Source organism: Panthera pardus, unplaced genomic scaffold, assembly GCF_024362965.1.
Source record: "Panthera pardus isolate Hobbes unplaced genomic scaffold, ASM2436296v1 HiC_scaffold_21, whole genome shotgun sequence".
Classification (NCBI taxonomy): domain Eukaryota; kingdom Metazoa; phylum Chordata; class Mammalia; order Carnivora; family Felidae; genus Panthera; species Panthera pardus.
The window spans coordinates 5,737,793-5,750,905 of record NW_026526777.1 but is presented as its reverse complement, the minus strand read 5'-3'; the positions used below and the strand labels follow the sequence as shown (position 1 = coordinate 5,750,905).

Here is a 13,113-nt window from a genome sequence, read left to right as displayed (position 1 = left end):
CACGCGGGCTGCTTGAGCTGCTGAGGTGAAAATACCCCCCAAAGAACTTGGCAGTGTCCTCACCAGAGGGAGCGCCACAGAGGTTAAAACAGAAAGGACCGTACGTTCAACGGATATGGTGGGTAGAAAAGGTTCTGAGCTTATTTCCAAGGGTGCTGTGGGGGTGGGGCCGTGGGAAAGGTTCCTGGTTGGGGGAATGGAGGAAGATGACTTAGTTTGGGGGAGCATGACTTTAGATCCTCCCAGTGGTGGGGTAAGGAGCTGAGAGCTCTGTTGGGGGTGGGCCTGGAAGGTCAGAGAAGCAGTGCAAACGGAATACAAAAGGGAAGAGTCCAAAAGACCCTCCATTGGTGCCTCATATTTGTGATTGCGGGGAACAGTACAAATGGAGGGCCACATACCATATGTCTAGATGCTTTAAATTGATCAATTAAGCTCATAAGCAGTAACATACAATGAGAGCTTTCCATCTACATTGACAAAAATATTTTCTTAAGGACCTGTGGGTCCAGATTTGCATTTAGAATTGTGAGACTCCTCATAGTTCTGCCTGACCACCGTGGCCCAGGAAAGACCCTCTCCTCTCAATTCTAGCTCCTTCCTGCGCTGAGAGGGGTCCTGTGCAGGTGTATGGGCACCAGGATCTGTTCGAACCCCTGCAAACAGCCTCCCTTTGGCCACCTGTCGAGCCTTACTTGCACGCACCGGAGGCTAACCCACTTCCACCACGCGGGTGGGGGAGAGGGGCGCCCTAACCAAACGTCAGCCATTTGTGCAGGTCATTCTACGTCCCAAATAACAGAGCCTGGCCGGGGAGAGGGGGGCGGCTCCCGGTGGGCGTGTCCCCTTGGCCCTGAATGCTCCTCCCTCTGCGCAGGGGAGGGCCATCATCGGAGAAGATCAGGAACAGCATCCTTTTTGGGGGGTGAGGGAGCAAAAGAGAGACATGGGTTTCCTCAATCAACCACGGGGAAACTTGAAGTGAGAGACGCACAAATATTTTAGGAATGAAGAGAGGGGAAAAAAGAAAGAAACCCGAGCGAGCCCTGCGGTCAGAGGGAGTCGGTGACGAAAATGTAGGAAAAAGTGTCCTCTTCCCTGGCTTGACTTGTGACGGTCTTTTTTGCAACTTTTCTGCCACTAAAGTTTCCTGCCACCCTCTGACCCACGTGGCAGTCGCTGCATCCAGCACCACACACCCCCCTACAGAACATTCTCCAGACGTTTCTAAAGGCCCCTAACAGGTGGCTGCATCATTCTTAAGATCTTATTCTAGGAGTTGACGCTCAGGGATGCTAAATACCTCTCCCTGGTGGTCTAGTGGCTAGGATTCGGCGCTTTCACCGCCGCGGCCCGGGTTCGATTCCCGGTCAGGGAAGTGGGTTGTGCCTTCCTTCTTTTTTTTCTCCCCCCCCCCCCCCCCGCCTTCCTTTCTGTCCACCACTAACATTTTGCTACTGTTACGGCTCCTGAGCCTGGTTACCCCCAAGGCCGGTTGCACGCAGCCTTGCAGGCCAGCCAGTGCTCCCGTGGCTCCCCACTCCTGCCCGCCAAGGCCAAGCTCACGGATCCCCGGATTAAGACGATGCCTCGCAGAATCTGCCTGCCTCTCAAGCTTTTCCCAGGTGATCCTGAAATCAGTGCTGAGAACCGCAGACAAAGTCACCAGGGAGCCAAAGACTGGTGTCATATGAGTTGCTATCCGTCTTTGTATTATAGTTCCTGTCTTACAGGTAAAATGAACTAATCAACATATAGAAATGTATTCTTGCGCTTACAAAAGACCGAACGGCCCCAGATCTGGTAAAATCACCTGAGCTGTCTACACCTCTCGCATGTACCTTAGGGTTTCAATGAACAGGGAAAAAATTACATCCATTACTAAAACCGTACCTATCCCAATCAAACCGTAATAGATGTGAGAGTCATTTGATAGAACTCGTTTCATGTAGAAATTTTCTTAGATGGAAAAAACAAATCCATAATTCCCAATAGAGTGAGGCAGAGGCGAGTTTGGCTAGGCTTAGAGGAATTTTTCATTCTTCACATACACCCCGTGTACCCCATTCCCGTGATATTGACACACCTCGGGACAGGATGGCATGTGAGGTGCGCGCACGTGAGCCTTGGTCAAAACCGAGTTGTTGGCGGCAACAGCAGAATGTCGGTGGGGATCAGAAAGAAAACAGACTTCCCTGACCGGGAATCGAACCCGGGCCGCGGCGGTGAAAGCGCCGAATCCTAGCCACTAGACCACCAGGGAGCGGTGCTCAACAAACGTAAGTAGCGCCTTCTGGAAAAGGAGCTTAGGACTGATTCTGTGTCTTGGAATTCGGGGGGGATGTCCGGGAAATGTCCTTGAAATTTTAAATAACCTTTAAATGTGGGTTTCGTAACAGAGTCCATTGGAACCAGGGCGCCTGCGTATGAGCAGAGAAGATACCAGCAACATTCGTGTCGACCTTCCTCGTGGCGCATTTGTACCTAGCATTTGCTACCTTTGATGAACACAGAATTCGGGATGGACCCACTGCCGCAATGGGAGTTCAGAGACTTAAGGCGAGTGCACAGTAAGCACGTTGTCTTGGTGACAGAATAAACTGACCTGCCAGCCCCGAGGCCACGCTTTCCTTTCCAAGCAGAATTTGCTTCAAACGCAAAAAGAAGGTTATGGCGTTCTAAGCAAAAAGACCAAAGACCAAATAATCCTATCATATCCTTTCTTCCCTCACTTCCTGTATTAGCCAACTGCTTAGGGGGGAAAGGATGACACAGAAGGAAAGGTGAAGACAGCACAAGCCAGAGTTCCTTTTCCTTCCAGTCCTTCCTTCCATATCAGCAAGCTGAAGGCAGAAAATGGCGGTAGGATGGGCATATTCAGGAGTAAAATAAAAACAGTTAAGTCTGTGCAACATGTTCTGGGAGTGCGGGGAGAGGGGACCCCCCTCTTACACTGCTGGTGGGAATGCCAACTGGGGCAGCCACTCTGGGAAACAGTATGGAGGTTCCTCAAAAAGTTAAAAATAGAACTACCCTGACCCAGCAATTGCACTACTAGGTATTTACCCAAGGGATACAAAAATACACATTTGAATGGGCACGAGCACCCCCATGTTAACAGCACTATCAACAACTGTGGAAATTATGGAAATTTCCAAACTATGGAAAGAGCCCAAATGTCCATCGACAGATGAATGGATAAAAAAGATGTGAGATATATATATATATATTATATAATATTTATATTATATAGATTATATATTATATATAATTTATATTATATATAATATAGATATTTATATTTATATTTATATAAACAATGGATTATTAGTCATCAAAAAAATGAAATCTTGCCAGTTGCAAGGATGTGGATGGAGCTAGAATGTATTATGCTAAGGGAAATAAGTTAGAGAAAGACAAATACCGTAGGTTTTCACTCATATGTGGAATTTAAGAAACAAAACGGATGAACATAAGGGACGAGAGGGGAAAAAAAGAGAGGAAGGCAAACCATAAGAGACTCTTAAATACAGAGAACGAACTGAGGGTTGCTGAAGGGAAGGTGGGGGGGGGGATGAGCTAATTGGGTGATGGGTACTAAGGAGGGCCTTGTGATGAGCACTGCGTATTGTATGTAAGTGATGCATCACTAAATTCTACTTCTGAAACCGATATTGCACCATATATTAACTAACTAGAATTGAAATAATTTTTTTTTTAATTCATGTGCGTGATTCTGGTGATTCTGCCTATGAGTTAAACGCTTTTGTATTTGCACTGCCAACCAAAACCAAATCCGGACTTAGTTAAGGAGACACTTCTCAAAAAAGACTACCGCAATAGAGAGAATGCTCCAATCTCAGAAATCTGCAAATATCTCAAAATCAAACAGCAAAGGGCGTTTCTGTCATAGGGTGAGGTAAGCAGAGCTTAGCAGAAACTTTTAAGGGGAAGTTGAGGCAGCAAGGGAGAGTGAACAGAACACGATGATGCTGCAGTTTCCCAGGAAACGTGTTTCCCTTTGGTCACCCGATTGTCAGGATCAGCTAGTAAATGGGACATGTTCTGCATAGGGGTGCCTGCTCAATCTTGGGGACACGTCAAAGTCCAAGGACCTACGGGGAGGAGAGAAGCTTGACCATAGGAGCTCAAGATAAAGCAGAAGAGGGGCACCTGGGTGGCTCAGTCGGTTAAGTGTCTAACTTCAGTTTAGGCCATGATCTCCTGGTGGGTGAGTTTGGGTCCCGCGTTGGGCTCTGTGCTGACAGCTCAGAGCCTGGAGCCCGCTTTGGATTCTGTCTCCTCCAACTCTCTCTGCCCCTCCCATGCTCATGCCCTGTCTCTCAATAATAAATAAACGTTAAAAAAATTTTAAGAAAAAACCAGATGAAGTAGAGGATAAGAAATGGGCCTTGTACAATATAAAGATGACATGTAACATTTGTGCAAATCATTTTAATTTTTCTTCACACAGAACGACATTAAATAGCAAGTAAAAACGACACCACGACAGGTTGGGAGGGAGGCCATGGAACAAAGGGAAAAGCTTTATATTTCACTACCTTTCACGGCCCTTTTCCTGCCGCTTTCTGCACAAGGCCTAAGAGCTCAGGAAGCCCAGGCTGCAACTCCCAGCCAGGCGTCGGGCTGGACTCTGGACCCAGTTGATCGCTCTTTTTGCTTCGCCTGTAGGATAGACGCCAACAGAGGGCTCCTTGCGATCGCCCACTGCCCTCTCCGCCAGCAGGAGCCAGGCAGGCAGGCCTCTGGCCTGAGCCCGCGGTTGGATTTTGCTGACCCACCGCTTCCGCAAGGCCAAGCCTCTGCTCTGCTCTGCCCACTCCCACACGTGGGCCCCACACCCCCCGGGCCACCTCTTCGTCCCCAGTGGGAAGAGGGGCTGTCTATGACCACCTTCCACAACCTTGTGGACTTGGGAGGGGGAGGGGTGGAAAGCCCGCAGTGTTTCTGGCATTTCCACCTTGTGTGACTCCTATGCTGGTCTCTCAGAGCTAGAGAGAGAGAGAAAGAATCCCAAGCCGGCTCTGTGCTGCCAGCACGGAACCCAATGTGGGGCTTGAACCCACAAACCACAAGATCATGACCTGAGCTGAAACCAAGGGTTGGGCGTTTAAGCAACTGAGCCACGCAGGCGCCCCTACTTTTAAAATATATTTCAGGGTTATAGGTTAAAATATATTTCAGTCGGTTAAGCGTCCGACTTCGGCTCAGGGCATGTTCTCACGGTCCATGAGTTCGAGCCCCGCGTCGGGCTCTGTGCTGACAGCTCAGAGCCTGGAGCCTGCTTCAGATTCTGTGTCTCCCTCTCTCTCTGACCCTCCCTCGTTCATGCTCTGTCTCTCTCTGTCTCTAAATAAATAAACATTAAAAAATTTAAAAAAAAATAAGATCTATTTCAGAAAGAAGTTGATGAAACTAGCTTACAGAAGAGGGCTTCTAGCTTACAGAAGAGGGCTTACAGAAGAGGTTGCCGAGAAGCTGTTATCATCAGGCTGAGGGCTGGTGGATGGGAATTCCCTCCCCCGCCCTGGCACCCCCCCTCCCTCAGTCCAAGGGAAGGGTCCCTTCAAGCCAGCACAGGGTCCAGCCTAATTCTCGACCTGGGTCTCGACTCTGGGTAAAAGAAAGAGTGGCTTTCAGCCGGAGCGGGGCTTTGGGAGACATGAAGCGAAGTGCTGGGCTCCCGATGATTTCCGCGTCTGGCTTTTGCCATCACCCGAGTCCGTCCTGCTACCAGGCTCTGGATCACAGTGCTGGGCCCTGGGCGGTGCCGAGGGCCGGTGCTGGGCCCAGCAGGGCCGAGCGTGAAGTACAGCCTTCCCTCCCTGCGGCGAGCGCCTGAACAAGACAAGACCTACCTGGGAAGCCCTGCCCGCGACCGCACGTGGCACCGTTGGCGGCCACCTTCAGCTTTGAACTCAGGTTGGCGGGTGCGATCCTGTCCCTGGACAACCTTTTCTGAGGTGACCATCCTGTAACCTCATCCTGAGTTGACCTGCCCCCTACGTTTCAACCTGCCTTCGTTCGTTCTCCAACTTTCTGAGTCTTAGTTTTGGTCTCTGCCGAGGGCCCCAACTCCTTCCTGGCCCCGAGTGAAAGAGAGAGAAGGTGCTAGCATCTGTCTGACTTAATAGTCAGTGTTATAAAATAATGAGGCCCCGCCCAAATGCGTAGGCAATGTGATACTGTGACATAACGAGAAATGTATACTTTGGTCTTCATCCCAGGCTCCGGGCCAGAGCTCCTAAAACTCTTGTAATTTTCTAAGAAAGAAAAGTGCTAGGAAAACAAACAAACAAACAAAAAAAACCTGCTTCGGATTCTGTGTCTCCCTCTCTCTCCGCCCCTCCCCTGCTTGTTCACTCTCTCTCTGTCTCTCTCTCTCTCAAAAATAAACAAACACTTAAAAAAAATTCTTTTTAAAGGTGCTAGGAGCATCTTTTGTTCTAACATTTGCTCTTTGACCTGGTTCCTGTCACAGAGCTCCTAAATCCCTTGGAATTTCCCGGAGAGGCGTCTGTCATGTTTTAATGGGGTGATTCTTGGTGGGCTCCTGGATAGTCTCAGGATGGGGGTCCAGTCACCAGAAAAACCATTATGATTAAAAGTTTGGGGGGCGCCTGGGTGGCTCAGTCGGTTAAGCGTCCGACTTCGGCTCAGGTCATGATCTCAGGGTCTGTGAGTTCCAGCCCAGAGTCAGGCTCTGTGCTGACAGCTCAGAGCCTGGAGCCTGTTTCAGATTCTGTGTCTCCCTCTCTCTCTGCCCCTCCCCTGTTCACGCTCTGTCTCTCTCTGTCTCAAAAATAAATAAACGTTAAAAAAAGAAATTTTTTTTTAAAAAGTTTGGACATTTCAGTTACACCCCCCCCCCCCACCACCACTCTGGAGAGAGGCTGGAGACTGAGTTAATAATGGGTCATGCCTCCTTGATGAAGTCTGCAAAAGATCCCTTAGGTAGGGGGTTCAGGGAGCTTGGGGAACACAGGGAGGGTCCGGAAAGGGCAACAAAGCCCGTATCTATGCCCCTTCTCCCGCACCCCTCCCTATGCATCTCTTCCGTCAGGCTATTCTTGAGTTACATCCTTTTATAATAAAGGGACACTCTGGTAAGTAACCTGTTTTCCTTAGTTCAGTGAGTCATTCTAGCACATTGTCAAATCCCAGAAGGAGGTGGTGGGAACCTCCGGTTGGTCAGAAGCACAGGTGACAGCGTGCCCTTGTGATATGTACCTGAAGGGGGGCAAGGGGTGTCAGGTGGGACCGAGCCCTTAACCTGGGGGATCTGACGCTGTCTCTGCGAGCATCGTGTCAGAATTGAGCTGCTGTCCCAGGCTGGGCGTGGGGAGGCCTCCCACCCAGGTGGGGAGCGGACAGGAAGTGTTTGAGCGGAAATGAGACTCCCAGGAGGAAAGACATAGGAAAGAGAAAACGGAGTTTTCCTGCCTAAGTGCCTTCTAAGTTGCGTGCTGGGCGAACATCAAGTGTATTTGTATTGTTTCGAATAGAAGCTGGCTTTCCTTACCCTGGCCAAGTCCGTCACCTGTCCCTTCCCACCTGTAGTTACCGCACGTCGCCAGCGCGGCCAGCATCCGCGGGGCAGACTGCGACTCTCCACCCCGGCGACACCTGCCGGGGCCCGCTGGGCCGGGGGCTCCCGGGGGAGGCGCGCTCGGGTTCACCGCGGCCGGCCGGCCAGCGGCTCCCAGCCGTAGAGCTTCAAGGCGGATTTCCAGGCGCCCGCTGCCGACCGGTTTCCGTAGTGTAGTGGTTATCACGTTCGCCTCACACGCGAAAGGTCCCCGGTTCGAAACCGGGCGGAAACAACCGTACTTTTTTTTTTTTTTTTTTTTTTTTACAAACCCCCACCCCACCCCCGTCGGGAGTCCTGCGGAGGAATCCGCCGAGCCCGCGGGGACACTACCGGCGCCCGGGAGCCGGCGGCGGGTGGGCAGGTGGCTCGGCCCCGCGCGGGTCAGCAGGCACCGCCGCAGCCCTTCGGCGCGCTCCGCTGCGGGGTCCTTTTCCGGCCGGGAAAGGGAGAGTTCTTGGCTGCTCAGTGAGCGAAGCCCCTCGGTTCCTTTGCGGACCCCCGATGAGCAGGTTGTGCTTCGGACCCTGCTCGGTTCCGCCCCCTTCGGCTGGGGCCGCGGCGGTCGCGCTTCCTGCGGACAATCTGCCAAAGCTGTGCGGGGACCCAGCCAGTGCTTGGCGACGGTCCGGCTCTCGGGTGCCGGGATCCAGGAGCCGGGCCCCCAGCCCAACCTGCCTTCACTGGGCTCTCTCCCCCATGGGTCCCCCGCCGGTTCTCAGTCGACGACAGCGATCTCCTCCCTCCCTCTTCTCTGCCCCTCCCCACGGGGATCCTAAGGCCCTCGGTTCTCAACCAGGTGAAAAGGAGACATTTTCTTCTCATTAAAGAGTTATGCTCGCCATCCAACCCCTCCCTCAGACACCTCGCCAGAGAAGACAGAGGAGTAGCACATGCTCACACGAAAAGGTGTTCGACGTGGTTAACCAGAGAAACGCAAATCAAAAACACGCTGGGATTTCACTAGACGCTGTTATTAACGCCTGCCGTATCAGGCTGTCCAGGATGCAGAGGAATCGATACACTCGTACGTGTTGGTATGAATGTAAAAGTCCACTTTGCAGTTTCTTTGAAAGTTAAACTGCTAAAATACGACTGAGCCATTCCAATCCCCGGTATTTACCAAGCAAAAAGAAAATAAATGCCCATATGAAGGCTTGTCTACAAATGTTCATAGCAGCTTTATCTGTAATAGCCAGAAACTGGAAACAACCCAAATGCCAATGAGCAGATGAAGGTAAATTGTGGTATCCCCATGCAAAAGAATATTCCTCAACCCCTCCGCGAAAAGGAATGAACTAGTGATACAACATGGACCTCAAAATAATTATGCCGAGTGAAAGCCCCACCAAAAAAGAGGGTTAGAGGAGTCCATTTGTGTAAAATTCTAGAAAATGAAAACTATAATGACAGAAGCAGATCAGAGCTTGCTTGGGAAATGGGAGGATAGCAGGTGATAAGGATGAAAAGGGGGCCCAGAGGTGCCTAGGTGGCTCAGTCGATTAAGTTTCGGACTCTTGATTTCAGCTCAGGTCATGATCTCGCAGTTCATGGGTTCAGCCCTGCATCAGGCTCTGCACTGTTTGGAATTCTCTCCCTCCCTCTCTCTGCCCCTACCTCTCTCTCTCTCTCAAATGTATTTTGTGTATTTTTATTACTTTTTTAATGTGTATGTATTTCTTTCAATTTTATTTTTAGGTGTATTTATTTATGTTGAGAGAGGGAGAGGGAGCACATGAGCAGAGGAGGGGCAGAGAGAGGGGAAGAGAGAGAATCCCAAGCAGGCTCTGTACTGTCAGCACAGAGCCCGATGTGAGATCATGACCTGAGCTGAAATCAAGAGTCCAAAGCTTAACTGATTGAGCCACCCATGAGCTCCAAAATAAATAAACTTTAAATACGTAAATAAAAAGGGGCCCACAGAAATTTGAAGGGGGTGATGAATATGCTCATTGTCTTAACTGTAGCAGATCTATATTGTGACTTTCATTGGCCATAGGCACCTGGACGTTGTAGGCCACTTCCTTCATAAAAACTATTTTTTTAAATATTAAAAACCTTTCGGGGTGCCTGGGTGGCTCAGTGGGTTGAGCATCTGACTTGATTTCGGCTCAGGTCCTGAGCTCCGTGCTGAGTATGGAGCCTGCTTAAGATACTCTCTCTGTCTCTCTGTTTCTCTCTCTCTCTGCCTCTTTCACCTGCTCATGCGGTCTCATTCTCTCTCTCTAAAATAAACAAAACAAAAACAAGGGGCACCTGGGTGGCTCAGTTGGTTGAGCATCCAACTTCAGCTCAGGTCATGATCTCACGGTTCCTGAGTTCCAGCCCCGCATCGGGCTTTGTGCTGACAGCTCGGAGCCTGGAGCCTGCTTCAGAGTCTGTGTCTCCCCCTCTCTCTGTCCCTCCAGTGCTCATGCTCTCTCTCTCTCTGTCTCTCAATAATAAATAAGCTTAAAAAAAAAGTTTGTATGAAACAAGAATATATATTCACAACATTAATTAGTTCTTGGGCGGACCTCAGGTACAGTGTTAATCTCAATTCATTGTCCTCTATCCACATGGATGGGTACAAAACTCTTTATTTTTGTCTTAATCTTCTTTCCTTTATCCCTATTCCTTACTCCCACCCCCTCTAATGTGTTTGATATGTATCTTGGATTTGTATGTATCCTTGTAAAGTGTGCAGTTGATAGGTGTGTAACACTCAGCGCTGTAACTTTAGGGTCTACCCACGTGGTTGTACGCACATTTAGTCCTTTGTTTCCAACTACTGTAAATAATTCTATAGTGAGCACCCACCCATTTTACTGTCCCTTCCCCCGTGATGGATACCAGGCTGTCACGTACTCCTTGCTAGGACAAACAATGCCGTCATACATTCTTTATTAAATAAATATTTATAGAGTGTCTAAGTGCCAGGTACTGTTCTAACCCCTGGGGATTCGGTAATGACAACGAGAGACAAAAACAAATCCCTGCCTGCATGGAGTTTACGGTCCAGTGGGTGAGACAGACAATGACAAGATCAAATATATAGTATGCTCGGTGATAACAAATACTAAGAGGAAATAGAGGGCAGCAGAATAGGAAGTGTCGGCGATATGCGTGTGTGTGTGGGGGGGGGGGGGAGCATGGGAAGTTTTAGACGGCACGGCCAAGGAAGGGGTCCTGAGAATGTGACTTTTGAGTTAAAACCTACAGGAAGTGAGGAAACTAGCCCTGTAGATATCTGGATGCCCAGCTTCCAGCAAGCGCAGCAGCAAGTGCAAAGGTCCTGTGGCAGGCGCTATTGTATTCTGGAAATAGCAAAAAGAGCCCTGTAAGTGGATCAGAGTGAGCTAGGGGGCAGTAGAATTCCCTGTGAGACATATTAAGAAATTTGGCTTTTGCTTTGCAAGCTTGGGAAATGCATGTCCCTGCAATGCACAATAGGGCAGAAAATGGATATACGGCCATTGCGGCTGTACATGGCGAAACAGCAGCCAAACAGCAGCACAGAGGGAATAACTACAGCTCCCTCAGTGGCCCTGCTTTCTTCTCTATCCTGAGCCCAAAGTGGTCGACTGCTCTTCTTCACCCTTGTTCCAGACCAACTAACCTAGCATTCCTAGGTTACCCATTCCGCTAGCTGCTTTCTGAGTAGACGCCAGAAACCCGGGCCAGTCGGGGAGAAGGGCAAATTCCTCAGAGCTTTGTGCACCTTGAAATGAGTCCCTCCCTGTTGGTCAGAATATTTCAGGGCTTTATGGAGAGCACAAAGAATTAGTAGGGCGATAGGCCTGTGCTACCCAGACTGGTCAGCATCTTCCGAAGTCTGATCCTTGGTGGAATGCAGAAGGGAAATTCGGGGGGCAGGGACACAGACCTTCTTTGCGGGAGCAAACAAGTCCCCTCTCTGCCGTCAGGCAGAACCCAGGCTGCTGTCGCCCCAGGTCCGAGGAAAAGTGTGATGAGCCTTCTGCGGAGTTTCAGGATAGAATCCGCGAGGCTTGCTTAGAAATAAGAAAATGGCTGGGTCGCGTGTGTTTTGGGCCTGAAAAGGGTAGTCTGCAGGTCAGCATAGACAGTTAGTTAGGCTCTGACAGGACACCCGGAGGCCAGCAACAAAGAAGTCGTGGCCAGCTGTGGGAAGGTCTGAGGCCTGTCCGGGAAACACTCCCCAGGAAGCCGGATCAAACCAGACAGGCCCAAGATGGTGGATGCCAAGACAGGAAACCCCTGGCCAAATTACGAAGCAAACGTGCAAAACCCTGTTTCCCACCTCAGGCAACAAATATTCCATTCCCTAGTTAACAACAGTCAAAAAAAAAAAGATAATGAAACAACTGATGTGGGGAACAAAGGCAGAAAGAAATGCAGATAAATTAAATTTCCTTATAAAGGCTGGCAAAGTAGGTCATTCCTCCAGGAGCTCCAAACTGTCTTAATGTTAATGTTTTGCTAGAGGGAAAAACCACCTTAGCTGAACCCTAGCTGGGCCTCTTTAGCATATGAAAGTCCTTTTGGAAACTTCCCTTGCCTTTCCCTCCTCCAACCCCCAAGGATAGAATCAACTGCTCCTTACAATCCCAGGGCAACTCTTTCTGCCCGCAGGTTTAACAAACCACTTTCTTTGCACTGAAGACATCTCAAGAATTCTTTCTTGGCCATTGACTCCAAACCCCAACGTCTTCCACATCACAACCACCAAAGGCACACAGCTCTCTCTCTCTCTCTCTTGAGCTTGGCCTCTCTCCTATCTCAAGAGTGTACTTTTCACTTTAATAAACTTTCCAGCTTGTGTCACCCATCTGCTGTGCTGCGTGCATGTCCTTGACTTCATTTTCATGATGAACCAAGAACCTTCTGTTGTTGCCTAAATGGGGTGTCTGTCCGGTTGGATGGGGGCCCCCAAATGTGGGGTAATGATGGGCCGAAGCTGGTGGCATGAGAGGTGAAAGATTTCATCTGAGGCAGAACAAAGGAGATTTTTATTGAATCCACCACAGGGGAGTGGTGGGCAGGACAGCGGAGGAGACTCTGTCTGCAAAGAGAGTGGGAGGGGGACTTCTTTTAAGCAGGGAAAGCGAGGCGCACCTGGGTGGCTCAGTCTGGTTGAGCATCTGACTCTTTTTTTCTTTAGTTTTTTAAAAACATTTATTTATTTTTGAGAGACAGAGTATGAGTGGTAGAGGGGCAGAGAGACAGGCAGACACAGAATCGGAAGCAGGCTCCAGGCTCTGAGCTGTCAGCACAGAGCCCGACGTGGGGTTCAAACTCACGAACGCAAGATCATGACCTGAGCCGACTTTGGATGCCTAACCGACTGAGCCACTCAGACGCCCCAAGCATGTGACCCTTGATTTCGGCTCAGGTCATGATCCCAGGGTTGTTGGATCAAGCCAGTGTTGGAGCTTGCTTGGGATTCTCTCTCCCTCTGCCCTGCTCATGTGCACATGCTCTCTCTCTCTCTCTCTCTCTCTCAAAACAGTTTTTTTAACATTTTTTTTAACAATTTATTTATT

General features: G+C 49.7%; 3 non-coding genes across 3 annotated transcripts; 2 read left to right on the top strand and 1 right to left on the bottom strand.

Moving 5' to 3' along the window:
* The first annotated feature begins 1,306 nt into the window (after window positions 1-1,306).
* TRNAE-UUC (transfer RNA glutamic acid (anticodon UUC)) lies at window positions 1,307-1,378 on the top strand. Its single transcript has one exon. It is a non-coding gene; the product is annotated as a tRNA-Glu (tRNA).
* Window positions 1,379-2,191: 813 nt separating this feature from the next.
* On the bottom strand, window positions 2,192-2,263 carry TRNAE-UUC (transfer RNA glutamic acid (anticodon UUC)). The gene has a single exon. It is a non-coding gene; the product is annotated as a tRNA-Glu (tRNA).
* A 5,508-nt stretch (window positions 2,264-7,771) lies between these two features.
* Window positions 7,772-7,844, top strand: TRNAV-CAC (transfer RNA valine (anticodon CAC)). The gene has a single exon. It is a non-coding gene; the product is annotated as a tRNA-Val (tRNA).
* Window positions 7,845-13,113: the final 5,269 nt, after the last annotated feature.